At 45.7% G+C, this 27930-nt stretch overlaps 1 long non-coding RNA gene and 1 pseudogene across 2 annotated transcripts; both read left to right on the forward strand.

Annotated features, from left to right (window-relative positions):
* Window positions 1–929: 929 nt before the first annotated feature.
* On the forward strand, window positions 930–26198 carry LOC144115985 (uncharacterized). The gene is made up of 3 exons (XR_013311644.1): window positions 930–3545; window positions 6147–6274; window positions 24796–26198. It is a non-coding gene; the product is annotated as an uncharacterized LOC144115985 (long non-coding RNA).
* LOC144125776 (von Hippel-Lindau disease tumor suppressor-like) lies at window positions 9157–15199 on the forward strand (annotated as a pseudogene). The gene is made up of 2 exons (XR_013313416.1): window positions 9157–9311; window positions 13239–15199. The product of XR_013313416.1 is annotated as a von Hippel-Lindau disease tumor suppressor-like (transcript).
* Window positions 26199–27930: the final 1732 nt, after the last annotated feature.

Here is a 27930-nt window from a genome sequence, read left to right on the forward strand (position 1 = left end):
GCTTCGGACGTAGTCGCTGCAGCTCCCAGCCACGTTGCTCGCCTGCCGCCAAGTATGCGGTGCGAGCGCCTCTCGCGGAGAGCCGAGGCGTAAATCGAGGAGGAAAGGAGAGGGCGACGGTGGTCTCCGCACCACCACTGCGCGGGCATGAAAAAATATAGGAGGCTATGATCGGGCGGTGGCTCAAGCCACCTAGCCATGTCTTGTGAAATTTTACTCCTGTCTTGCTTTTAGCCACCAATCAGATAACCTTCGCTAGGTTACTTCCACGACCGGCTTTATTACTTGGCGACCTGTCCACCGGCGCCGCCTCCGTAGCCCCCGATTTCTTAGTTCGCTAGACCGCCGCTGCTCTCCGTGGCGCCACAACTTACCCCGACGCCGAGTGCGGGCTGGCGTAGCGGTAGCAGTCGCTGCTTCTTGGCTGTGTTTTTGTGCGCGTCTGCGCACTGTGTTTCCGGCTGTTCTGCTTGCTTCCAGCATACATGCTAAGAATTTAATTATATCTGACAGCCTTTATCTTTCGTAGGCCGTGAAAATCATCGCCCGCGATGGTGTATTGCTGCGTTCCGCCCTGTAAATCAAGCGGGCGCACAGCAAGACTGCATTGCATGTGAAGGCTGTCTCATTAATTTGCGGGCACCAGCCTCTCAATCTACTAGGTTAGAGCGGGGTAAAATGAGACATGGGGCGAAATGAGACATGTCTCGTCTAGCGACATCTAGCGTAAAACCTTTTAGATTAAGTAGGTTTCTTAAACCAAGATTAAGTGTCCAATAAATGTATCTTGAGTTGCCCACTTCCGGAAAAAATTTTGGAGCGACATTCGTGGAGTGGCTGTCCCGCCAAAAAGGTGCGAAATTCGGACGTCCCGTTTCTTTGGACATGAGCAGGAGCGTAGCCGTGAACTACAGCGACAAGGTACGTATGTGTGTTGTTACTGCATCTTTTTGGATAGCTGTGGAAACAATTACAGTTCTCTTATGTGGTAATCTTCATAAATATAAAATTTATTGAGTAGGAGCCTATGGAAGGGGCAAAACGCGACAGTTCGTCGCTCGCAGCAAGCAATTGCAGCCTCTGCTCGCGCAAAGTGCATTCTTTAGCTCGCATTTTTTTGTCTCGTTTTCTAGAATGGTCCGCACGTACAAATGAAAGACGACGAGGGCTGCATGGAGCGAGGCGAGAAACTACAGTTTCCCATGTCGTGGTTATGACAGACTCTCTGTCCATTTGCTCCTCATTATCCTCACTCACTGAGTCTCGGGCATTACGCCTCTTTAAGTTCCTGATTCCGCTCCATCTTAATTTGGTAAGGTTGCTTTGGGTACCAGGTCACATGGGCTTTCACTTAAATGAGGTTGCAGATTCCTTAGCAAGAGTCTTTCTCTGCGGCCCAATTGTTGCTGTCCTGCCAACGTGTGCATATACAGCTGCGGTGAGGTTTCGCAGCTACACAATATTTCAGGAATTTGCTGCTCGGCTCTTACATCATCTCCCAAATATCAGGATCTTCTGCATCCTTGGAGTAGCAAAGACTGGCTCTCACGCAGACTGGAGGTCTCTTTCACGCGCTTGCGTTGCCGGGTTCCCCTTCTAAATTTCTACCTTCACAGATGTGGCCTGCCGGCTTCCCCACTGTGCCCTTTTTGTGCCGAACCTGATACAATAGATCACTTCCTGCTATTCTGCCGCCGCTTCTCTCATTTGAGGAAGCGTCTTTTGCTAATACCGTTTCATCAACGGGGCTTGCCTGTGTCCTCCGCGGTTGTTCTTTCCATTGGCGCTTCATTTCTTGGACGAAGCAAAAGAAGTGTGCGCTCTGCTGTGCACAATTTTCTTCAAGAAACGCAGCGACTCCCATTCTAATTTCTTTTTCCCGCTCTCAGTCAGTGCGACATTGAAGCATTACAGGCATTGTATACTATTCTGCACATTAAGCCATTGTCCCGTTTTCGATCTCCAAGTTAACAGGATCCTTGTCCTTGCGTCTTCCAATCTATCAGCTTACATACTATTATCACTCATTTTCGCGTCCAAACTTTCGTGTATCCAGCAATTAAACGCCTGTGTCTTGGCCACTCCCTCGTAATGGGTATGTGCCAGCAACGTTTGAGGCCTTCCTTCCAATATTAAGAAGCTCTAGAAAGCGTGCGCCAGCGAAAACATTCTATTCGCGCTGCACCGAAAGCCTTCTCTGTGACTAAGAATGTCATTCAACGGCGAGCAGAACGACCGGAGACGCATGGTCGATACGTGCTTTGGAAGAAGCAGCTTGGATCAAACACACAAGCTACAGCCACTTGACGTAAGCTTTTTCAAAGCCTTCAAAGCTGCCTACAACAACGCATGTCGGGAGTGGCTGCTGAGCAACATTGGGAGTCGCATCACGATGGAGAATGTAGATGAGCTGGTAAGCAAAGCCTTTGAACGATCCGGAAACATCAGTAATATAACCAATGGATTTCGGAAGTGTGGTGTTTGGCCATTTTCTCGTGCGCCGCTGGATGATCCTGTGTTCGATGAAGCGCCATTGGCAAGCACAGCGGAACATCAAATTTGCGGTCAACGCCACGAATCCCGCGCTAACTGCTCCTCGCCTACTTCTACCGATGACAATGATGAGCCCGCTCATAGTGACACGACCTTTCGAGTTCTCTCTCCTGTTCCTGCTATAGAAAAAGCAAAAAGAGGGAAGTCGGAGACAAGCATAGGTTTGACCTCATCGCCATACAAGGCGAAGATAGTTGCAGCAAAACCTCCCAAGGAGTCAGGTATGGCCTCAAGAAAATGAAGCGGGAAATCGAACGAAAGGGCTGTTGGTGGCAGTGTTCAATCGCAGGATATCGCACTGAAAGGAAAACGTTCTGCGAAGCGATTAACAAGCAACAAATGTGTCTGGGAGTGCCTCGTGTGCAAAGAATTATGCAGCAACACGGCGCCTCGTTCTTTGTGTATCCAATGCACGATGTGTCACGAGTGGGCTCACGAAGAATGCGCAGGGCCCCATGGATTGTACTTCAAGTGCTCCGAGTGCAAGAACTGATTTTGTTTGGTTTCGACAAAGTGTCTCGTTTTGCCCCACCTTCTGTCTCGTTTTGCCCCGTGGGTCGGGGCAAAATGAGACAAATGGGACTTTTTTTTATAATTGATGAATATTCATAGTTGTGATGTTGCAAGCTTTCTGAGTTTTGCTGATGACCACTTAGATAAGATGCCAAGGAAGGCTCCTGTACAATTCTTCTGGTTTTTGAAATAAAAGTGTAAAAACAGTATGAGTTTGCAAATTATTGTCTCGTTTTACCCCGCCCAACCCTACTATCATAGCAGGCATGGACCGGGGAGGGCTGTCGTACCCTACCTTGGCTTTCGTAGAGTTCGTCAGCCGCCTGGAAGGTGCGGCATCAAGTGTGGATCCTGTGCTTGTTAGGGGGCCAAGGCTGCTTAAGAAGTTTGCAGACCTAGTGCTGCCATCACTTGCAAAAAGTCCGCTGTTTGTGTGCTCGAAGGACACCACAGAGCCTCACCGAAGGGCCTTGCTAAAGGTGATTGTCCACAAGTTTATGAAGCCATTTTTGTCCAACTTTGCGTCTGATCTCACCGAAAAGCACGACAAACGAAAAATGATAAATGCCAAACCAAAATCACGTGATTTTGGTTTGGCATTCATCATTTTTCGTTTGGAAGGTCCTGAAAGTTTAAGGATCTGGCTGGCGTCAAATAAAGGTCTGGCCACGACCGGCTATTTTGTCTGGCAAACGAGCTTTTCGAGTCTCGTTTTATTTATTTTTCATGTAGAGTGCGTCTTGAAATGATTATCAGGTTAACGCTCCTGAAAACAAGTGAGTGAGAAGTGTCCGTGGCGCGCTTTTTATCATAAATCGGCGGAAAGTAGCACGACTTCGCCCTGGAGTGCTGCTAGGTACAGAGCAGAAGCAATCGTGTTGAAATTGTGCAGCTGCGCGCGCAAGAAGAAAAAAAAAAACGCCGCTCGAGTAGCACCAGAGCCGCGCTCGCCAGTACAACCGCTCTTTGAGCTTGTTTTAACTGCAAAACTGCTGCTTTGAGAAGAAAAAAATATTATCACTAGCAGCCTCTAGTCGGGTACAGCTTTTTGTGGCTATGCAGGGGAAGCTACGAGCGCGAGACGCCGGCTTCTGCGCTGTTCTCGCGCGCTCATGAGCCAAAGACGCAGGCCTGTTTGCTGACAGCTCGCGCTCGTAACAACCACTGCATACAGAAAGCTGTCCACGATTATTGCATCTGATGAATATTAACACGTCTTTGCGGTGCGTGCTTAAAAAACGATGCGGTTTAACTCGGCCTACCAGCCACATTCCAGCGCAAGCATACTGAAGCTAGCAGAAGCGTACGGCGGGCGCTGCCGATATGAGGGTAACTTGTGGCGCCACCTGTTGCGGCGCGCTGTCCCTCCTGAAGAGTCACGTGATATTTACCCGGACACGCGCCGCCGTAGGAGCCGGCGTAGTGAGCAGGTCGCTAAGTAATAAAGCCGGTCGTGGTTACTTCTAACCTCTTAAAATCCACTTTCCCTTCACTATCCCTAAACCCCAATGCCTTGGGTAAGTCCAATGTTACTAGGGTAAGTCAGCCCCGCTGCTTTCAACTGTAGTTCAATAAAACATTTTGCTGGGCGAGGTGGTTCATTTTGCTCGATGGAATGCTTGTAGCGCGACAAAAAACACAAGGGACAGAGACAAACGGGATGAAGCCCTTTACAGAAAAGTGTCAAGTGTTCAGCCGTTTCCTCCTCCTCTCCGCACGCAATGCACAAAGTGTCTGTCTCCTGGTACCTGACTCTATACGTCTTTTAGTCCGCAAAACTCCAGTCCTGGCCTTAAACAACAAAGAGCTTCCCCTACAATTATCATAGATATTTTCTTTGACAATTTCCTGTTTAAAGGTCCGGTATGTTCCCAGTGCCGATTTCGTCAGCATCCCTGTTTTCCACAGCTCTCTCTGTTTCTTCAACCTTTTTCTTAACCGATAATTGCTGATTTGCCCCCTTACTGCTGTACAGATATTTGCTTGTCAATTTTCTAGTTCGCTTTCTCCATTTCGTGTCAACATTCTTTATATACAGGTATCTGAAAACTTTCCTAGCCCACTGCTTTTCCTCCATCTTTCTCAATCGTTCCTCAAATGCTATCTTACTGCTAGCCTCTCTGCTTTCGAAAGGCGCCCATCCCATATCACCCTGTACGCCCTGATTTGGTGTATTGCCATATGCTCCCAGACCCGCCGCGGTGGCTCAGTGGTTAGGGCGCTCGACTACTGATCCGGAGTTCCCGGGTTCGAACCCGACCGCAGCGGCTGCGTTTTTATGGAGGAAAAACGCTAAGGCGCCCGTGTGCTGTGCGATGTCTGTTTTCGTTAGCAGTTGAGCTGCGTGTTGAATCTCTGATACAGTGTTCTGCTCGGATAACCCGAATGCTTTTGTAGCCCAGCGGTTGTAGTACAGTGGTTATTGCGCGCGACGAGTGGAATGTGACCCTGCAGGCATTCGCATTTTGCCTCTTAATGCAGTAAGTTATGCTTTTGTAGCCGCATGGCGCCGTTGACAGTAAAATGACTACCCTGCTTTTAGGCGAATTAGGGGTTTAGGCTAACCGCACAAAGGTGATGATACGGTGTTGCATGTTTCGAATGCACGTTTTATGTTTTGTTCATCGTAACAAAAAACGGTCATGCTGCTGTTTGTTAACTTTTTGTTGCTGCTGCAAGACTTGACATGTCATGAACTGTGCCTAAAGTTCTTTGCACGAACAGCTGAATGATATGATTAGGACTGAAGTAACACGCGCTGACCGATCGAGCCGTGCGTGAAGGCAAGATGTTTCGCAACTACAGTACAGTACGGGGCTTCCTTGTGCATAGGAACCAGCACCAGTGTTTGCGGAAAAGGCCGTGGAATTATTCTGCTGATTGTTATATATCACAAATCTTCGAATTGCCTGTGCAAGGTCTACACGACGCTGCCGTGTGCAAGTAGCTGCCAGGTTATTCCAGCCAGTTCCAGCAAGCAGTGGGGCAAACCTTTCTAGACAGTTTGCCCGTTGCCCGGCATGTTGCCCATTTGGCGATGCGAACAGCCAGACAAAAGGCATGGCTTCTCTTAATTGCAGCATTCATGGCTGGGGAAGCAGAGGAGCTTCGTTTGCGTTTTGTGAACAAGACACGCCATGAGGTGGACGTCATCTGTCTCAACTACGAGGTTCGGGGAGTCAAGTACAGGAGCCTGAGTCCAAATCAAGTAAGTGCCAAGACGCAAATATGGTGCGTTCATATGCAGGTTGCTCAGGTGTGGTGGCGGACGCTAGGTAACTTTGAATTGTATGAAAGTAATAGTGAGATTGGGATCAAGTAAAGATGGTATCTCCATGTCTCATCTTACTGATGCTTTCATTTATTCAGTAGTGCAGATTCAAAAAAAGTTTTTGCTCATTGTAGTTGAGGGCCTTGCAGATGGAGTACTGGAAGAGTGCGAGAAATTGGACAGTAAGTGTATGTCGTGTATTTTTGCAAGCCATAAGTCGCCCAATTAGCAGTGCTACCTGTTTTACTGAAAGCATGCAGAAATGCATTTCCTTGGTGTCCCAATTGCCATTGTTCTAGTTGGCTTGTGGTTGTGTGATTATTCAGCGCTTTGCATGAAAAGGAAACATTCTCTTGTCTGTGACCTATGTGTACTAATGGCATTGTGGAAAGACATGAACAATGTGTGGGGGCTGTGAAGCTTTCCCTTTCTCGGGGAAAACTTGGGTGATTTACCTCCACCATGGGGTCCTGATGCTTTTTTTCCATGATTGGTACTCTTTTGAGGTGTTAATGGCTGCGATCTTGAGTGCAGTGAGGCCACTCATTCGATGTTTTGGATTGGGGCAGTGTCAAAGAAGTGCCACACTTTGCAGCTTCTGCACATGTGTTTGCAATGTTCAGATACAGCTTTTGTCTAAAGTAGACCTCAAGAGCTCTTGTGTGTAGTGCGGCTCTTGTGGCATCCTTAATTAGAAGTTCTGTATTTAGGAGGGCGAGTGTACCTCCCACTTTCAAGAGATTTGGAACACTGGCGATGCCTAACGAGCCAGACAGCATGGCCCAGAAGCAAACCCCTTGGTTTCTGTACTTTTGACAAAGGCTCCTTTGACATGGAGCAGTTAAATTTGGAGGCTGCCACTGGCTACCTGTGCCAGAATGGCTCCTCCCTGTGTGACCAACTGAAGAGGGCTGACCTTGTGGTTGTAGTGAGCACAATGAGCTCCTGAGTTCTGTGATGCTAGTGAATGGTGGCCAGGTGTTCACTGGAAAACTAAAGAATTTTCGCTGAAGTCTCAGCCAGTTCCTATTACTTTTCAATGTCTGTGCTGGCAATAGAGAAGAGTAAAAAAAAAAAAGACAAACCACAATGAATCACTACGCAGCTGCACAGATAGTTTGCATGTGATGTCATGGCCACAATCTGGGTGTCGACGATAGCTGCCAGGAAAAGTGTACGTTGGTGCAGATGGGGATAAACGGATTGGCAGAAAGACCGGTATTAGCTGCTCTTTCATGTGTCATATATTGCATGATGTTGGTGCTAACTATGTGCACAGTTTAATGAATATTACCACAAGTCTGGAGAGGGGCCACAACTGGTGGATGAATGCCGGGACCATGGCAGCGATTGAACGTGAATAAAAATTGGATTTTCAGAAATAAAGAAAGTATGTTGAAGGTTTCAAAAATAGCACTTGAAGCTTTGTTTCAGACAGTGAAAAACCAAAGGCTTCATAAATTTTGTCTGAATTGAAATGAATGGTTTCGTGTAGACTGTTTTTGCTATGCTGAGCCGCTGTGGTGGCTGAGCGGTTATGGTGCTTGGTTGCTGACGTGAAAGACGCAGGTTCGATCCTGGCTTTGGTGGTCACTTTTCAGTGGAGGCGAAAAGCTAGAGGCCCGCGTACTGCGCAATGTCAATACATGTTAAAGAACTCCAGGTGGTTGAAATTATCCAGAGCAGTCCGCTATGGTGACCCTCATAGCCTGAGTCTCTTTTTCATGTTACACCCCATGACAGCAAACATTTTTGCTACGTTCTATTGATGTTCAATGATCTAAAGGGACATTGAGTTTCAGTGTCTAAAAGGAACCACCTCTGCTATGCTTCCTTTCATAAGTGTTTCAACCTCATGACTGGGCTTGTGAGGGATCTTAATATGATCTGTTATATTTTGGCCACTGCATTGTTTATGTGAAGTACTTTGAGGCTGTATGCAAGTTCTCTGTATCTGTCAGGCTCACTGTGTACTCTGCACGAATATGTGCTAGATCTTCTAGGAAACTATTCTTGGAAACAGCGGCCTGAGCCATATAGACCACAGCATTTTTTCCTCTCAACAAATGTTCTGAAAGAAATATTGGATGGGTTGACGGAAGTCTACCTTCCAAGGCAAAGATTCTTCCAGGAGTCCACATGGGCCATCAAGAGCAGAGGTGCTTTGGGACTGTGCAGAGTATGTGTTCAGTACAAAATCAGAAATGAGATAATTTATTTGGTAAGGCTCTTTAAATACCATGGAGTCATTAGTAGTGCAGATACAGTTTGGAGGGCAGATTTGATGATTAGTGTTGGTCTATCAAAAAAAAAGTTTGCAAGGCAGAGTACAGTGTTCAAAGAGCAGTACTGAATTAGTTGTTTGCATGTTGCTTATATGGCTGCTTCTTCCATATGTGCAAGACCTGTACCCAAGGAGGAACACTAGCCTGTTTGGCACATGTTAGAACAGTGTTAGAGGTTGATGGTCAGTAATAAAGAAAAAGGATCACTGTGACAGATAGCATGAAAATTTTCTCTGGCAGATAGTTTTCATGCATGTGACATTGCGTGCTTTTTTCTGTCTGTGCTTGAAACTGCTACGAGCTCCTTTTTGCTGTCATCTTAGTTGGTGATGTTGAGATAATATGTTAGAGATTAACTTGGCTGCAAGACTGCAGCTTGAGTGGAAAATTCCAGTCAGCCAGGCCTTTTGTGTAGGTGATTATTTTCACTGCTACCTAGTTTTAGTTCTGATGCATACTGTTGCTGCTGGCACTGCTTGGAGCGGTTGGTCACCATAGATGGTGATGTGTATTGTTGCTCGTTCTAGGCTATGCATGTGGACATTTGTGAACCACCTGTGGATCTTTCGCGACTCGTGACCGCCTGGTAGTGCATCACAAGGAAGTGCTCAAACCACATGTGCCTTCAGGCTTTGGCCCCGATGGACGACTTCAGTTTAGACGCTTGGTGGTGTCCATCACCCCTCCTGGTACGGACCTCTTGGCCTCCATGCTTTGGAGGGTCTCTCGGACAGGTTTGAGTGGCAGAATGAACAACTGGCAGATGTGTCGGGGTGACAGTGCAGGTAATTTTGTAGGGTTGACTGTGGCCAACATGACGAAACTGAGCTAGGCAGATAGCTTCAGTTGCATTTAATGCCACCAGAAACCGCATTAACACCACACTTGATGTCATGTGGAAAGGGGGCAAATAACTGACTGAATGAAGAATATGATTGCATGTAAAAAGCACTGAATGTGATTCAGCTCATGGAATAAAACAAGCGAGTGTCCCATTACCATGGATGGTAGTAGTAGTAGTAGTAGAAGAAACATTTATTGAGAATTTTCTGCACCGGGTGGTGTCCTTATGTCAGGACTCCAGTGGTCATGGCTGTTTCTCTTGCCTGGGACACCAGAGGTCTCTTCGATTTGGCTGCACTTTCTGCGCCGGTTCAAGAAGTGCAGCACTTTCGCATTCGTTTTGCCAGTGGAGCGTGCACCTGCTGCACTTTCGTCTTCGTTATGCAAAAGTCAGAATAGTGCAGCACGAGTTCTTGGCTGGCTTGCACTCTTCCGAGTGGAAGTGCAGCTCTAGTGCAGTAATATAGCGGCGCCCATGTGTAGGTCGGAGAAGTGAACAAGATATGACTGTAGTCTTTAAATGAAACAATGACAGTTCGCTCAGTTCTCCCTTGAACGGAAGAGGTGAGGAGTTGTTCATGGCGTCATAATTGTAAACCTAAGCGGTCAGGTCGAGCCTCATGGGCAGCATTTCAGCGCATATTCGTAAATCGTCTGCATGTATACGTGCAGCACCTTCCTTTTTTATATGAAACGAATATTAATTAAATTTCTTGGGGTTGGTTCATGGCGACACTCCTTGGGATTTCCTGCTTGAAAAATTCTTAACTGAACAATGTGTGCATATTATATAAATTACTCAAAAAAATTAAAAGATTGAAATATTTAGACAGTTTGATCTCTAACATGGTTTGGGATTGTGGCGGCACGCGGTTGGCTCTAATTTGGTAGCGACGCCAAGGCTAGCAGACAATCAAGCCTGCACTCGACCATTCGTTTGTTTTGGAAGCAGCCACTGCCAAGCTGCACTTGAACTGACTCTGCACTCTGGCGGCATCGGCGCAGAACTCCAAGGATCTAGTGCAGCGAGTGCAGCCAAATCAAAGAGACCTCAGGTTGCGCTGGATCGTCGGGTCAGAGCTGGACAGAGAGGCCTCCCACTGCTCCTTCGTGCATAGTGTGTTTGTAGGTTGTCTGGTTTTTTGCCAATGCAGCTCCACATGACGTGGTATGCTGTGGGTGTCTCGTCGCAACACGGGCGTGCGTCATTGTAGTGTTCAGGGAATATTATGCTGTATTTATGAAAATTTGGGACGGCGTTGGTTTCGAGCTGCCTCCAGTCCCTAGCCCCCTATGCTTTCAGCTACTTGTGTGGTGGGGCTGGAGTTGACACATTGATCGAAATTGTTGTAATCTGGTGTTATAGGCCGTAGGTATTGGTGTCATGTCTAGTTTGGCGTCGTGTGTGTGTGTGTGTAGCCTGATCGGTTTGCAGATCCTCGAGCTATGCTCTCCACGACGTCGTTGCCCTCGAGTCCTGAGTGCGCTGGTATCCAGGTGATTTGTTGGTTGAGCGATGGGTCAGAGGAGGTGCTACAGTTTGTTAGTTTATGCAGCCTCTTATGTATTCGTCCTTCTAAGATTAGCCGACATCCCACCAGTGAGTCGGTGATTATGTGTAGTTCTCGGTTTGTGGCATCCCCGTGCTGAATGGCTAGTGCAATCGCTGCGGCTTCTGCCTCGGTGACTGTGCATTCCGTGAGTGTCATGCTCATGATTTCTAGGAGATTAACGTTTACTATGGCCGCCACTGGTGTAGCCCTTGACTTGTTTGGGTGCATAGCTGAGTCTACGTAGACTGCCTTAGCGCTCCGTACCCCTTTTCGGTGGATATAGTCTATCTGGGCTTTTCTTCTGCCTTCCCCTGTGTGGATGGCATATTCTTTGGTATTGGGGCTACATGTACCCGCACCCTGTGTTCTGGCGATAGATTCACTCTGGATTGAATAAGCTGTAGGTCTGCAAGGTAGCCTACTTTTGTTAATATGTCCCTGCCTGTCTCTGTTCTGACAAGACGCTCTCTCTGAGATAGTAGGATGGGTGTCTGTATATCTTCGAAGGTGTTATGAACGTTTAGAGCTTCCAGCTTGTCGTCTGTGGTGTAGGGTCATAGACCCAAAGCGTTCTTGTATGCTGTCCCGATTAGCAGGATTGTTGCGCTAAGCCAGAGTGCTGCTGATCTTGACTTGCAGTAATGCACGCTTGGACTACATTGCAAGTTCAGGGGTGTCCTCTTGGGTGCATATCATTTGCTGGCAAGAGTTACATCTAACTTGGGAAAATCTGTTTTTGGGCATGTGCACTGTCCGTGCAAGTTTCTCGTCGTTTTCGCCATGACATGAGTGAAAGAAAGAAAGCCTCCTGAGGTTTTATTGTTTTCACTTGTTTAGTTGTTCCACCCACTGTGGTGGCTCTGTGTGTTTGGCATTTGGTTGGTGATCCCAGGTCATGGGTTCGGTCCTGGCCACAGCATCTGTACTTCAATGGAGGCAAAATACAAAAATGCTCGTGCTGTATGATGCCCGTGCATGTTAAGGAATTCCAGGTGGTTTAAATTAATCCGGAGCACTCCACAATGGCATCCCTCATATCCCATTTGGCGCCCGAGAGGTTAAACCCTGAAATTTGCAATTTTTCTGTTCCGTTTTTATGAGGTACATGATGGTGCATTTGTATTGGCTTAGTGTTGTGGCTGTTCAAGAGTATTGTGAATTTTATTGAAACTTGCACTTGGGGATCCTTGTCTTAGTTATTGCAGGTATAATTTGCACACTTTTTCGTCAAAATTTGTTAATGGGATATCTGGGGAAACTGCCCCCTTCCTGTATCTTTTTTGGTTTTGAAATAGGTTAAAAGGTGCCATGGGTCTCTAAATGAAGTTTCAAAAATGTTGTCTTTGTTGTTTGAAGATTTATGTGGATTTGAGATTTTATACAATAGCTGTTTCTTACCGGTACTCACAGAAATGTGAAGGCTAAAGAAAAGGGTTCTTCTTAGGTTGAGGACAACACAGTGAGCCATGGAAAGAACGATGATAGGTGTAACGTGAAGAGACCAAAAGTGGGCACAGTGGGTGAGGGAACAAATGCGGGTTAATGACATTCAAGTCGAAATATCAAAAGGAAGAAATGGGCTTCGGCAGGCTATGTAAATGCAAAGGCAAGGTAAGCGCTGGTTCTTAAGGGTAACTGAGTGGATTCCAACAGAAGGCAAGCGTAGCAGGGGTCGGCAGAAAGTTAGGTGGGCAGATGAGATTAAGAAGTTTGCGGGGACACGGTGGCTGCAGCTGGCAAAGGACAGGGTTAATTGAAGAAACGTGGCAGACGCCTTTGCCCTGCGGTGGCCGTAGTCCGGCTGATGATGATGACGATGCATGTCGGGAGAAAGGTTGTTCAGATGAAAGGGAACTGGTAGGGAACGCTCTTAAAAAAAGGAGAGTAGGCAGCCACTGGCTGTATAACTTGTAGTGAAGCAAGATCAGTGTTTTTTTTTTTTTTTGCTAAGAATAGGCAATTGCATCAGGCACAAGAAACCTATCCTAGTCCTCGCTGAGTGCCCATGCATGCGTTTCTTAATGTGGAGGGCCTCTGCAGTTTTGCACTTCCCTCTCCTTACAGTAATAACATGGCTGAAAGGGGGTGTGCACTTAAGTAGTTTTAAGTCTGAGACAAAAATTATTTGTGAGACTATCCCATCTGTTTCTCCATGTTGTGCACTGCATACTTGGTCATTGAAAATCTTTTTGAGTGCAGAGTTGCCCTTTTTTGATGCAGTGTACTCACTGAAGGAGAAATGCTTCCAAGAGATTCGTCGGTGCATTGTGTCACCGGAGGCCATCCACCAGACAGAGATTCCCCAGTCGTTGCAGAAGGAGTACCTTCTCTACCTGCAGCAGGAGTGAACACTTTGGCATGCTGCGGTGTAGTCCCTGTGCCAGTGCTTGTACTTGCAGAGGAAGAGAGTGGTCTCATTGTGCCTTGAGTGAAGATTAGGTCATCCTACAAGATTCAAGAGTGCACATGGGACCTGTTCACTTTCAAGGACTGCAGTAAATAAGACTGTTGACATAGTTTAGACAAAATTTTAAGTGGGCAGCAGTGGGTTTGTCTTTGCAAGGCCTTAAGGCTGGGCGTTTAAAAGCGCTGCCGTTCTCTGGATTCTGCATGAGAACGTGGAGAAAGCAGGACCAAACACGTACTCAGTATGAGGCACCCTCTTGTGGCTTGGTTGGGGGGCAACATTTTCACACGATGCCTTGATGCAGTGGTGTGGTTGGCACACTCCTAATAGGTGTGCTAAGCACATTTCTTGTGTGTTGAGCATGCCAAATGTCTATGGTTTGCACAAATGGCATGGAGTGTCCGTGAATTTCGAAGCTGATTTGCGTATATCCCTGAAAATTACCATTTGCAAAATGGCGTCCATATGCTTTTTTGATCAGCAACGAGAAGAAAAGCTGGCCATGGCCATAAAACTACTTAGTGCAGCGAGACTCGGGTACAACCTGGCTGGTTATTACTGTATTTTCCTTTTATAGCACTTGTAGTGATCCCCGTAGGCAAACCAGTGTGCCGTGTAGAAATGGTGAGCATCCACTTGACAGCCATAGCCACGCTATGGCTGTCAGGTGGATGCCCACCATTTAGATTCTATGAAAGAAGTGTGCTTTGTGCAGTGCTTAATGCAGGGGCCCAGTATTTACCTTGTAATCAAATAATGGCACCAGCAAAGAGTTTGTGTGCAGTATAGCACCACACATGAGTTCCTTCAAATGCTTGCATTGGTTGCTTGTCTAGCACATTTGTCTTATTTTATTCGGTTTGCTGCGCTGTGACTTTTGGGCATGTTGGGCTTTCGTTGCATGAATGTGCAAAGCTAAAGAACAGGGAGCAAGGGAGAAAGCAAACGTGAAAGAGCCATGTGTCAGGTTTCTCTTTCAAACATTTCTTAATTACGTTTTCATGCTTTATTACATTTTCACTTTGGATTTGTGCATTGTTTTAGCTGCAATATGGGTTTTTGTAGTGGCTTAATTGTGATTTGTGCTTATAGCTACGAGACGAAAACACAAGTAGAGGTGCTGCTCGCTGAACGCACATGAAGGGCACAATCAACCCATTTAACAGGTACATGATGAAAAGGGGGTGAAGGGTTTTTTTTAATGATTATGACATGAGTTTGCATCACTGCATGGTGCCTTCAGATTCTGTTTGGCTAGAATTGGCTCTTATGTCTCGTAATGGGGATGCCAGATTCAGGGATAGCACTGGGTAAATTTTTGGCTGGGAAGGTTTTCTGATATGAGGCCCGAACTATATCTGTTTACTCTAAGGACAAACAAGAGTTTTATTGGCATTTAATCCAACTCCAGATGCTGCCTTACAGAGCCGTTTTCTGGAGATAAGACATCTTCCTGTAGATTTGTCACAGATGGCATTTATGTGAGGCGGCAGCTATCTTCAAGTACAGCTGCCAAGTGCAATATTGACTGTACTTTATGTAGATACTAGTGGGTCTTTATTTACAGGCCAGGTACTGGTGTTTGTTGCCGCGTTCAATTCCATGCCACACATTTTACTATAAAGAGTGTAATAGAGTCAAGTTTGACGTGAGGACTGGTGAAACTCTAGAAGAGAGTGATCTGGTACTCTCTAGTACTTTTGTTCGCTGTGCAATCTCGCAAATGGACACATTTGAGCTGACAATACAGCAAATAGGTGTCGTATATATCAGGTATGCAAACTTTCTTTCATTTATCAAAGGTTTACCACACAGAGCGATGCCACCTCACACCCACTATCCAGCCTTCCTTCCATTTTTCAAAGCGTGCTGCTCTTTTGGGGTGCCATCATATACCTTGTGTTTGACTTGCTTAGTTGTCAGAAATCTCTTGCTCTTTAAGCGAGTCTTTGGAAGAGCCAGAGGTCGCATAGATGCATATCCAGAAGTGCTGTGCTGGAGCTGCCTCATGCGCGGCCTTGGAGCTGACAAAAATGAGGGTGGTGACCGATGCATACACCAGAGAGGTGCCCTTTCATATCATAGATGGCCGAATGAGGTGCATGTTGGGTGGCGAGAAATATGCCTTGATAGGCAGGCCTCGGAACTAGAAATGGTTTGGTGTACTGCCTGCAGTTTGTTGGTTTTAACTGGTACGGCTGCCCTATCGTACTGTGATCCTCTTTCCTTGCAGACAAGAAGGAAAATTATTTCCAAGTTTTGTGCCAACTACAACTTACTGTGGATAAGATTGCAGTTCCATTTGAGCAGAGTTTCTCGACTTCACTTTCTGAATCGAGTATTGCAATTCTGGGAGTCTTTATTGTCGCTGGTTATCAGGAACTTCTGAGCTTCCATGTGTAGATGCTATTGGTCCTACCTTTTGACAGTGTTTATCATCTCAAGTCGTTTATCGAATGTTAGGGGCATTGCCATTTGCTGCAAAGTGCCACTGTATTCTGCCCATGTCCTGAATTTTGTGCTCTTGCTACTGTGAGTTAGGTTGAACCGAGTCTGATTCAGCGTTGTTTACTTTGAAACATCCTCGACTTCTGTTGTTAACTTCAAGCGACTTTGAATCCTGATTTGCGTCCTTGACTCTTCATTTGCATCTGTTTTATAAATCGCCCCTTTTGTTGCTGTTCTTTTTTTTAGGTTTTTTAAAATGTCTGTTACAGAGAAAACTCGTTAATTCACAACTCGTTAATTCGAAATTTTGGATATTTCGAAATAGTCATCGTGGTCCGGTCCGCAGTGCATAGAAGTCTATGCGCGTAACAGCTCGTTAATTCACTCAAAAATTGGCGCCGCCACCCATAATTCGAACTGCGCGCCGCCAAGCGCCGCTGTTGAAAACCCTCGTTGGAAGCTTTCACGGCAGAACGATAGATGGCAAAACCATCGGGGCGCCGCTAGGGTGCTGGAACAAGTACTAACCAGTCTTTCCTGCCGCGACTGCTTCGAGGAACGACGTTTTAGTGTTTTAGCCCTCGTTTTGCACGCCGCTTGCTGTGAGCTTGTGTCCGCGAGATGTGTTCGCGTGGGAATTACTGCGCTAAGACGGTGAAGGAGAAAGTGGCGATTTTACGCGAGGTGGACGAACGGAAGGCCAGCAAAGTGGAAATCGCGAAAAAGCACGGGATGCCACCAAGCACGTTGTCGACCTACGTCCGAAATAGGAAGGCCATCGAGGATGCCTACGAAGCCGAAGATTTCGCCAGCAACAAAAAAAAGGCTCCGATTAGCCAAGTATCCAGAAATTGTGACCGCTGTGGTCACGTGGGTGAAGGAAATGAGAAGCGCAGACATTCTACTGAGCGGCCAAATTATCATGGCGAAGGTGGCCGATTTCACCCTGCGCATGAATGTGGAAGATTTTGTCGCCTCCGAAGGATGGTTTCACCGCTTTCGAGACAGACATAATCTTGTCTTCCAGGTGTTGTCCGGAGAAGCCAAAGAAGTGGACGCAGGAACTTGTGCCACGTGGCGAAGCGGTGCTCTGCAGCAGTACTTAGAAAGCTACTCGGCACAAGATATATTCAATGCTGATGAGACGGCTTTGTTTTATAAGCTCCAGCCCGACAGAACAGTAACATTTAAAAGGGACAGCTGCGCTGGTGGCAAGCGAACGCGTCCGGGCATCAAACGCGTCCATTTTTGCTCACTTTCGTTAGTTCGAATTTTGGTTAATTCGAACTGGCCTGGTGGCCCCTTGGAATTCGAATTAACGAGCTTTTACTGTATAGTCATTTGTTGTCCTCGATGACTAACATTCTTTGCTGGTGATTTGCAAGACTTGATCCTTCTTGTTTTAGTTTTGAAGATCGGTCAGTGTTTTTTGTTTCCTTTTGCCATCTCAGGAATAGTTCCCAGTGTTGGAATGATGTTCCATATAGGGCCTGGAGGTAGTTCCACATCTCTGGAGCTTAGCAACAAGGCACTGTGACCATTGTTCAGGCCACAGTGCTGTCACAAATCGAAGAGACTGAATATTCTTTTCTGGCATGTGCAAACAGAAAGATTATCCATTCTCACTTGATGCTTCTAAGTCTACCAAAAGGTGTGGCGTGGTGGCTGAAATGTCCTGTAGACATTCCGATTAGCCTGCAGAATAGCTAGATGGGCGAGTTGGTAATACATTGTTAAGCAACAGCACAAAAGACTTAGACATGAGGGAGACATGCACAGAACAAGCACTAGCATTCCATACATGTTTTGAGCTGTTGCTTATCAATCAATACCCGTGTGACTCTGTGCTTCTCTCTTGTTTTTTTTTCTTTATTTTTTTTTTCAGGCTTAGCTTTTTTGTTTGTCTTCAATATGCATTGAGCCCAGCAAAGCTTTGCTGGCCTGAGCTCCGTCTCGCTTTCATTTGCGTTTATTTTATTTAATCTGAAAGGGCCTATAAAACTATAAAAAGGGGAAAAGGGTGAATTCAGCAATGAACATTTCATCATCATCATCAGCCTTTTTACACCCACTGCAGAGCAAAGGCCTCTCTCATGTCTCTCCAATTAACCCTGTCTTTTGCAGCATCATCCACCCTTTGCCTGCAAACTTTATCTCATCCGCCCATTTAACCTCCTGCCGCCCTCTGCTACGCTTGCCTTTTCTTGGAATCCACTCTGTTACCCTTAAGAACCAGCGGTTATCTTGTATTCACATTACATGCCCTGCCCAAGCCCATTTCTTCCTCTTGATTTCGACTAGGATGTCATTAACCCGTGCTTGTTCCCTCACCCACTCTGCCTGCTTCCGGTCTCTTAACGTTACACCTATCATTTTTCTTTCCATGGCTCGCTGCGTTGTCCTTAACTTCAGCTGATCTGTTTTCGTTAGCCTCCACGTTTCTGCCCCGTAGGTGAGTACCGGTAAGATGCAGCTGTTGTACACTTTTCTCTTCAGGGAAGTTGGTAAACTGCCATTCATGATCTGAGAGAACCTGCCATATGCACTCCACCCCATGCGCTCCACCCCATTCTTATCCTTCTAGTTATTTCCCTATCATGATCCGGATCAGCTGTCACTACCTGCCCTAAGTACTTTACCACTTCCAGGCACTCACTGCCGATTGTGAACTGCTGTTGCCTTGCTTGACTGTTGAGCATTACTTTGGTTTTCTGCATGTTAATTTTAGACCCAGCATTCTGCTCTGCCTAACTCATTGATCATGATTTGCAGTTCATCCCGTGAGTGACTCAGCAACGCAATGTCATCAGCGAATCTCAGATTATTTAGGTATTCTCCATTTACTCTTATTCCCAACTGTTCCCAATTCAGGCCTCTGAATACCTCCTGTAAAGAGGCGGTGAATAGCATTGGCGAGATGTCTCCTTGCCTGACACCCTTTCTCATTGGAGTTTTATTGTTGAGTTTATGGAGGACTATGGTAGCTGTGCATTTGCTATATATATTTTCCAGTATTTTGACATAAGGCTCTTCTACACTCTGATTATGCAATGCCTGTATGACTGCTGAGGATTCCACTGAGTCGAATGCTTTCTCGTAATCAATGAAGGCTATATATAGAGGTTGGTTATATTCTGCGCATTTTTCTATTGCCTGATTGATAGTGTGAATATGATCTATTGTGGAATATCCTTTACGAGCCTAAGGTTGCTCTGACTCTATTAGCGATTACCTTAGTAAATACCTTGTAAACAACAGATAGTAAGCTGATCGGTCTATAATTTTTCATGTCCTTGGCGTCTCCATTCTTGTGAATTAAGATAATGTTGGCATTCTTCCAAGCTTCTGGTACGGTTGAGGTCATAAGGTATTGCATATACAGGGTGGCTAGTTTTTCTAGAACGATCTCCCCTCGATCCTTCAACAGATCTGCTGTTACCTGATCTTCCCCAGCTGCTTTTCCCCTTTGCATTGCTCCTAAGGATTTCTTGCTCTTTCGTTACTGGCGGGGTGACACATTGCTCTGCGCTACTTTTTCTCTCATTAACGCTATGATTACATTGGCTACTGTACAGATTTGCGTAGAACTTTTCTGCTACTCTGCGGATGAACATTTATCTAATTAACCGAGGTGGCCGAGTGATTGTGCCGGTGGGCTGCTGTCCCGAAAGACTCTGGTTCGGTCTCGGAAGCCGCTGTCGCATTTCAATGGAGGTGAAATGCTAGAGGACCATGTAGTGTGCTATGTCGGCGCACGTTGAAGAATCCCATGTGGTTGAAATAATCGAGAGCCCTCCACTCTGACGTCCCTCATAGCCGTACTCACTTTGGGATGTTGAGCCCCTTAAACCAAACCAATTTATCGTAAATTAGCATGCAGTTGTGAGTAGGCTTGTGAGGCAATTTCTTCTGCAGTTGTTTCGTGGTAACAATTCTCTGTTTTGTTTATGTGTGTGTTTGATAATGGACACGGGAGAGCTTACTTGACAGTGGAAGTGCAACCAATGACCGCGTATTGTTGCGCAAGTTGCAACTTTCTACTGATCCGTTGTCCTTGAGAAAGAGTTCTGTTCGGAGCAGACTTGTGACATTGTCATACTGTTGTCTCATGCTGGTGGTGTTGCTCATCAGTGGCAATATTTAACCTTTGACTTGGCCACTATGTCTACCCACTTCTCTCATTGCTGCTGAGCTCTTTGTTAGCTGAGTTGCTGGCATAAGCTGCATACCATCATTGACGAAAATTATCGCTTTTGTTTCAAAATTGAGACGTTAAACATGGCGTCATGGTTCTGCGTCCACTCACTTGTGGCTGCTGAGCAAAGTTAGCAGTGATAAGGAGGAGCTCCACGTTTCATTGAAAATATTTTAGTTTAGGGGAATTTAACATCCCAAAGCGACTCAGGTTGTGAGGGAAGCTGCAGTGAAGGGCTCCGGAAATTTCAACCACCCCGCATTGCACGGGCCTCTGGGATATTGCCTCCATCGAAATTCGACCGCCGGGGCCGGGATGGAACCCGCATCTTTCGGGCCAGCAGCAGACCACCATAACCACTGAGCCACTGCAGCAGCTCGTTTCATTGAAAATGTTGATAATGAAGGTGCACTTGTACATTGGAGAGGAGATGTGCAAAAACAAAGGTAACTGACACAAACTTGGAACTAAAGGTACAAAATAGAAAACACAAGTGCATTCCAAGCAAATGTCAGAACCAGACACGACGGAATTGATGTATAAAAAAAATTATTGACTCAAACAGAAAAAAAAAACAATGCATAAGGGAAATAGTTCTTTATTTCTAACACAGGCTTCGTTATCTCACTTTGCAGTGACAGAATACCTCTGTGAGAATTTCCAGGTTAATGCAGGAAAGCAGCTGGACCAGTGCAGCGGAATCTTGAACATGAGAAGCCAGCTGACAACACATCCGCAGTGACGACCGTCCATGCTATTGAGACTTATTTCCATGGAACGGAGCAGCCTGTTGGCTCACCTTTACACCTGTTGTCACATGCTAGTACACGGGTGAAAACCCATGTCAGTGCCACTTTTGAAGGTGTGCAAGCGGAAATATTTGAAATCCTATAAAGTGAAAAAAAGATTGAAATCCAATAAAGTGAAAGAGCACGCTTTTCCACAAAGCTCAGATGCCTTTTAGCAGTGTTAACTTTGACAAGCATTGCCAGCTGAGCTTTGTCAGTGGTTCAGTTGGCCACCTTCCTCTTGTGTCGACAAGCTCCTTGTTAAAAATATCTATGCATATTTATCATACAAGGGCACACAGGTGCTGTTTAAATATTTTCTGCCCACAGGACATTAGCCAGCTGAACCTCACACGTGCATGGCTGAAATATAAATTGTGACGTGTGGCTGACACTGCTTCTTGTTCCACTGGGGCAGTGCTTGTTGGGTTAATTTAAACTTTGCATTGCCATTGGTATTGCTTTTACGAACAAAGCTGACCTGTTTAAACTCTGCATGTGTGCCTGGTGCATACATTTAGAGGGAAAAAACAGAGTGCCTTACTGTTCTTACAGCAAGTTAGTTTTGTGGGAAAACATTATTTGGCTCTGGTAAATGAATTCGCATATAATGCCAAGAGAGCTGTTGCATTTTATAATGTATAAAATGCATTGTATGGTTACCTTTTGACCTTAGTGTAGTCTCTTGACGTCTGGAGTGCTGTGTCTGTCCAACCATTAGAGTACATAGCACCACCTGTGTAAAGGTCAGTCTGCCCCTTCTCTGCACCTGTGCTCATCTGGTGCACAGTTGCTACTGCACGAGGTGCCAAATGTCGTCAACACTTCTTGTACAGCTAGCGGTGTACTATAGGATTTTAGGCACACATATGAGATGATAGCCTCCAAGAATGCATGGGCTTCTGTGGGAGCTCCGTGAAAAGGAGTGCAACAAGAAGGTACCCTGCAGCATAAAGGATTAGCCTGCAAGCTGTTTTTGTAATGCCCTTTGCATGTGGGTGCTCTAGTGGCATTAGTGGGGAGTGCAAGTAGGCACAGAACCGTAGCCGGAATCTGGTGTGGCATGGTTTGTGTGTCCGATTCAGGAGCTCTCTTAATTTTTATTGAGAAAGATAGAAAAGGGATAACCATGCTATTCTTCCATTTCTTTCCTTCTCACTTTCTAAAAAATCGGCATTTTTTGTGTGTCACTGTTCATGTTTGTAACGTTTTCTGAAAATTCTATAATCCTGTTAACGCAGTTTTACTGTTTAATAATCAGGATTGTAGTGTTGCCAAACTTTGGTGGCATTTCAACATGTGTACTCACTTCTTCTCACTGTTATCAATGCAAGACTGCACATTCATGTCAGCTTTCACATCCATAGCACTTGCTGTGCTGGCCACTGCTCTCAGATGTTTAGCCTTTTACCGGTTACAGCAAGCCTTTCACTTGTTGCAGCTTACACAATTGCAGTTTTAAAAACCAGCTCAGAAGTTCAAGTTATTGTCATCTGCCGTTTTATGTCTGTTGCTGTGTGGCATCATGATGGATCATTTATGTGTATGTGTATTGCACTTGCTGGTAGAAAATTTTCTCTTGTGTTTTGTCAGTTCACAATTTTGTCATACATCATGCCTCTGCAGTTTGACTTACATTAGCATTGAGACTTTGTGGTGTGTTTGTATCTTTACCGCTGGGGAAACTAACTGTGGGGCCATGCATCTTTTCGGTATAGCAGCCTTGAGTTAATGTCATGGAGTAAGTGGCCATTACTTTGAGTTGAGAAATACTGCCATGCTCCTGTGCTGTCTACTTTATCTGCATACATGCACTTTCGTCAACTTAGTCTGTGGCTTTAACAAAAACTAAGTGCTTCTTAATGCCCTTCTGAAGCCGTTACTTGGCTGTGAACTGATGCGATAGGCTGAACGCAACTGCATTTTTGTGTCAGCTGTTATGCCACTAAGCATAACAGCGTAAGGAAAGCATGGTACTGATTGATTGCTTTTTTCTTGTTTGCAGGAGCTCCAGAGCATCTAGGTGTCTCAGACATGCTGACCGTTCATTTTTTCCTTGTTGGGAGAGTGTGTAAATGGTTCTTGCAGCTTAGTCATTAACTCTGTTGCACTCAAACTTTGCAGAAATGGGCTAGTTTGGTTGTGAGTCATGTTTATGTGTGAAACTGGCATTATATTGAGACTCAAAGTACAGTGTTAAGGAAGTTAAAACGCATTGACGCACACACATTTGAAATCTAATGTGTGGTCTGATTCTGGTATTCACGTCTGCATGAGTTAAGTTACTCTGCATGCGCTGCTGTTTTATAGGGTAGAAAAACTGCTGCGAATCAACGTTGCATAGTATCATGCTTTCAAGAAGGAAGTGGTTGAAATGGTGTGTGCTACATGTGTTCTGCCATCAATCTTTTTATGGTCAATAGTCCTTACATTCTGGAATAGCACAGACTAGCTGTTTATGCTGAAAAGTCTCGCTAGGCATTAATTCAAATATACTCCTGTTGTACAAAGGAACCATTCCTCTCTGCTACCAAATGCATTTCAGTCACCGCTACCACCCTGTTAGGTCCCTTAGTACCACTTTCATTGTAGCTTACTAATCTGCCCTTCAAATCCATTCAAGGCTGCTAAATTATGGTTGTTGAATTTGTGAAGATATTAGTACCACTGCTTCTATTGTCTTTTTTTTGTAGCGCTTAACTGCTTTCCTCTTTCATTTTGCAGGTCATCATTGGCAAGCCAAATAACACAAGCTGTCACTGGAAGAATCAAGATAACTTCTCCCAGCATTCTGATCCCCAATAACTTATTACTGATAGCTGTAGAGTAGTGGAAACAATGATCTCGATGCCTAATGTCCGTGCACACTGTGCTGCATGAGGCCGTGTCCCCTTACGCCATTTCTTACACTTGAATGATGAGCTTTGTGAACAATGCTGTGTGCAATATTGTGTCTGAGTATGCAGAAAACGGCATGAGTGTACAGCAATATTTATGATCATTTGGCACAGCACAGTGGTTCTCCATGTTTATTCACCAAATGCAAAAGGCTTTAGTAGAAAGACGCATGCAGAGGAATAAGTAGCCATTTGTCGTCTGTACCTTTTGTGTATCATCTTTGAGCTTGTTTCTTGTGCTGCAGGGGCTGCAGTTTCTGCAAATGTCTTTTCTTGTTATATTGTGGTGGTTTTACTGCCTTCCAGCTTAATTCTTTGCCTTTTTTTCCTATTGTGCTTTAGTTTGGCATTAATGATAAACCTCGCCCATAAAAGTAGTAACTGTACATTTTCCTAGAATCCACTTTTGTTTTGCAAACTAGTGGGAACCGAAGCATGTTCCTTCTGTGCATTTTATTGCATTTGGTTGTACTGAGTAGTCTGTTTTGTTGTGGTTCAGCATCAGCAACTGATGTTTATAGTTGATCATGTACATAACATTGGCACCACCATAACACTGTCTGTTGCTTTAGGTTTGTAGTTTCCACCCTCAGATATTCTAAGCCACCTTTAGGCATTTGATGAATTGCACAATAAGCAGGGTGCATCAGGAGGGAGTGTTTCCTTCTGATTTAATTTTTCTTATTCTCTTCAAAAATGTATTTCAGTGCTGTGTGCTCATATATGTCAGCTGTCATGCACTCATTGCAATCCAAGGTGGTAGAATGAACCCTGAGCCAACATCCTTAGGTGCTCTTTAGTTTTGTTGCAGAGCTGTGGGATGAAAATATTTCCGAAAGGTTCCTTTAATGCTGCCTGCTTTTTGGAACTATCTCGTAATGCTCATGAGAGCATGAGACCTGAGCCCTAAGAAAGTGGAGTTTTGTTCCAAAACAGTTCTTATGTCAGCATAATGAATTTGGCACTACATGTGTGAGGTGCAGGTGAGGTGATGTCTGATAATTTAGATCCTGTGCCTTACTAAAAATACCCCGCCTTTCAGTTGCAGGCTTGGGAAGCGTGAACGAGCATGGTGGACCTCCTGGAGGAAATTTACGTTGGCAGGGACATGACCTCGGCAGCAAGATGCGACACGAGTGCAGCTCCTGCGGCAAAAGTTTCGTTTCAAGAAGCAAGCTGTTGGAACACTTCCGCACCCACTCTGGTGAACGGCCATACCGTTGTGATTACTGTAACTGTGACTTTGCGAAAAAGGGAACCGTTGTAGCACACATTCGTACACACACTGGTGACCGTCCTTACCAATGCACTCATTGTAACAGCAGTTTCACACAGCAGACCAATTTGATTAAGCACATCCGCAAACACACAGGTGACCGGCCTTACAAGTGCAATCACTGTGAAAAACGTTTTACACGTAAAAAATCGCTCGTCGAGCACGTACGTACCCACACGGGGCAGAAGCCGTACGTGTGCTCGATGTGCCCCATGGCCTTTGCACAGTACTCAACCCGAGCGAGACATATGAGAGTGCACATTGGTGAAAGACGTTTCGAGTGCAACCTCTGCCCTATGACTTATAAAGAAAAGCACCACTTAAAAGCCCACAAAGAGAGAGAACACAAAACAGCCACCACTCCTCCATGAACTATTAAAGAATGGTTGGTACAACCGGCGGTAATATAAGTCTGGGCATGCGACAGGTGGCCAGAATCAGATAAAACGGCTTCGTCGTGCCGTCTGACGTTGCACTTCTGGTGTCGAAACATCGCAGTGTGCGTGCGCGTCCTTTTATGCTCGCAGCTTTCTCTTTTTTCTTGCTTGCAGCGAACTAGCTGATTTTATGCAGTGTTTGGCGGTAGCGATTGCTTTCTTTATCCAGAGCGTAATGCTCGCAGTTCGGCGGGCACACGTCAGAGTGCGAGCATGAGGTAGGCCCCCACCGCCGAACGCTGCCTGCTATCTGCTAGTCCACTGCAGGCGGCAAAAAGATATGGCTGCAAGCATGAAAGGATGCGCACACACACTGTGATGTCTCGACACCAGAAGTGCAACGTCAGATGGCGCGGCGATGCGATTTTATGATTCTGGCCGCCTTTCGCATGCCCCGGCTTATTTTACCACCGGTTGTACGTGTGAATGTATGTCTAAGTTAGGTTTTTAAATATCGGTTCTTGTTCTAGAGTATAGAATGCTGTGCAATACCGATAAGTGGCTGCAGGTATTTTCTTGCTTTCAGCATAGGCCTCCCTAGATTTTTAAGAATATCACATCGTTTCAAAATGTATAAACACCTGTTGAGAAGCAGGCAACACATGCGTTTATGTGTTAAGTTTTTTTTTTTATGTGTCAAACAGATGTTTGCTGGTGTTCCTACTCTTATGTGATATTCTGTTTCCTTGTACTGTGCAATCGACTTATAAAAATATTGAGAAAATTGAAAAATCTGATTGTTACAAATGATTCTTATATCTGGACTGGCAAAAAAAAATGCCAAAAGAACACACCGTCATTTCCCACGTATTCATTGGCCCATGCATGTAGCCACTGCCACAGACACGTATGTCAGAGGCGCACAGTGTCTTGGCGCTCTGCCAACTTCGCCGAGCATGAGTTTCTGTCAACAGATGAACACGTGGCGTAACATTATCGGCGCACATCAGCTTGACGGAGTGCCAAGGTCTGCGCTGCGCGCCCAGTTTAAGAAGACACAAATGGACGGAAACTGCGTTTGCACGAGGAAACATCGTGCGGCAGCACCGGTGGCCAAGGAAGCTCTTCTCTCCTCCCTCCAGTGATTGTGATGGTGACAGCGCTCCGTTCCCAAGGCCGCACTGTCACTGATGCATACTTGTTGCATGTGCTTCCAGACACCCTTAGAGCATGTGGGGGTGGTGGTTTCAGTCTCGGAGATGCCCTCCACTCAATGTGGCAAGCTCAGCCAGAATCTAGCCACCAAGTGACAAAGGAGGGGTGGTCGTTTCGTTGCCAGTTTTAACAGGCTGCAAGCCAGAGAATGGGTTGGATTCTGAAGTTCGCAAACAAAACATCATTCAGCAAAGTGACAATACAGAGGATTTCTAATCACTCGTAGCAGCACATACATCAGCATCATCATCAGCCTTACTAAGCCCACTGCAGGGCAAAGGCCTCTCCCATGTCTCTACAATTAACCCTGTCCTTTGCCAGCTGCAGCCGCTGTATTCCCGCAAAGTTCTTAATCTCGTCCGCCCACCTAACTTTCTGCCGCCCCTGCTACGCTTGCCTCCTCTTGGAATCTACTCCATTACCCTCAAGGAGCAGCGGTTATCTTGCCTTCGTATTACGTGCCCTGCCCAAGCCCATTTTTTTCCTCTTGATTTCGACTATGATGTCATTAACCCGCGTTTGTTCCCTCACCCACTCTGCCCGCTTGGTCTAACTTTACACGTATTTTTATTCCATAGCTCGCTGCATTGTTCTTAACTTAAAGGTGCACTAATGAAGATTCTCAGCTCGTCTTTTTTCCCCAAGAACTCAATCTGCATGCTCCAGGCATTCTTGGCAACTTCGAATTGTTGTCCTGTGCGGACAATTTCTCGGTTCAATCGAATTAAGCTTCCCGGCTGCCGCCTTTTTTGAACTCTCCTACGATGGTGGGAGGAGCCAAGCAACGCGTGGTGTGCCTCTCGGCCAATCGCGTGGTGGCTTGCCACTCTGCCATCGGCGGACTGATACACAAAACAGAGTCCACGCTTATTTTGTTTTCCGTGGTCGTCATTTGTGGCTATGTTTGTGACTGAAACTATTCGTGAAAACCTGAAAAACAAAAAAGGTGAAATCGCCTGGCTGATATGTACTCCACGCGTTGGTTGACTCCTACTTTTGTGGGCGAGATAAAAAAAAGAGGTGGGATTCAGGACGTTTATAATTTGATTCAGTGGAAAAATCTGTTGCAGACGACAATAATCCGAGAATTCTAAGGGTGCTCGTAGTGGGTAGGTCGAGTTCCCGCAGTAAAGGGATGAGCTGAGGATCCTTTCTTAAGCTGAACCATTTTAGTTAGCCTCCACGTTCCTGCCCCATAGGTGAGTACTGGTAAGATACAGTTGATGTATACCTTTCTCTTAAGGGATATTGGTAAACTGCCGCTCATTTTTTTAGAGAACCTGCCATATGCGCTCCACCCCATTCTTAT

This window comes from Amblyomma americanum, chromosome 1 (assembly GCF_052857255.1).
Source record: "Amblyomma americanum isolate KBUSLIRL-KWMA chromosome 1, ASM5285725v1, whole genome shotgun sequence".
In the NCBI taxonomy this organism is placed as follows: Eukaryota; Metazoa; Arthropoda; class Arachnida; order Ixodida; family Ixodidae; genus Amblyomma; species Amblyomma americanum.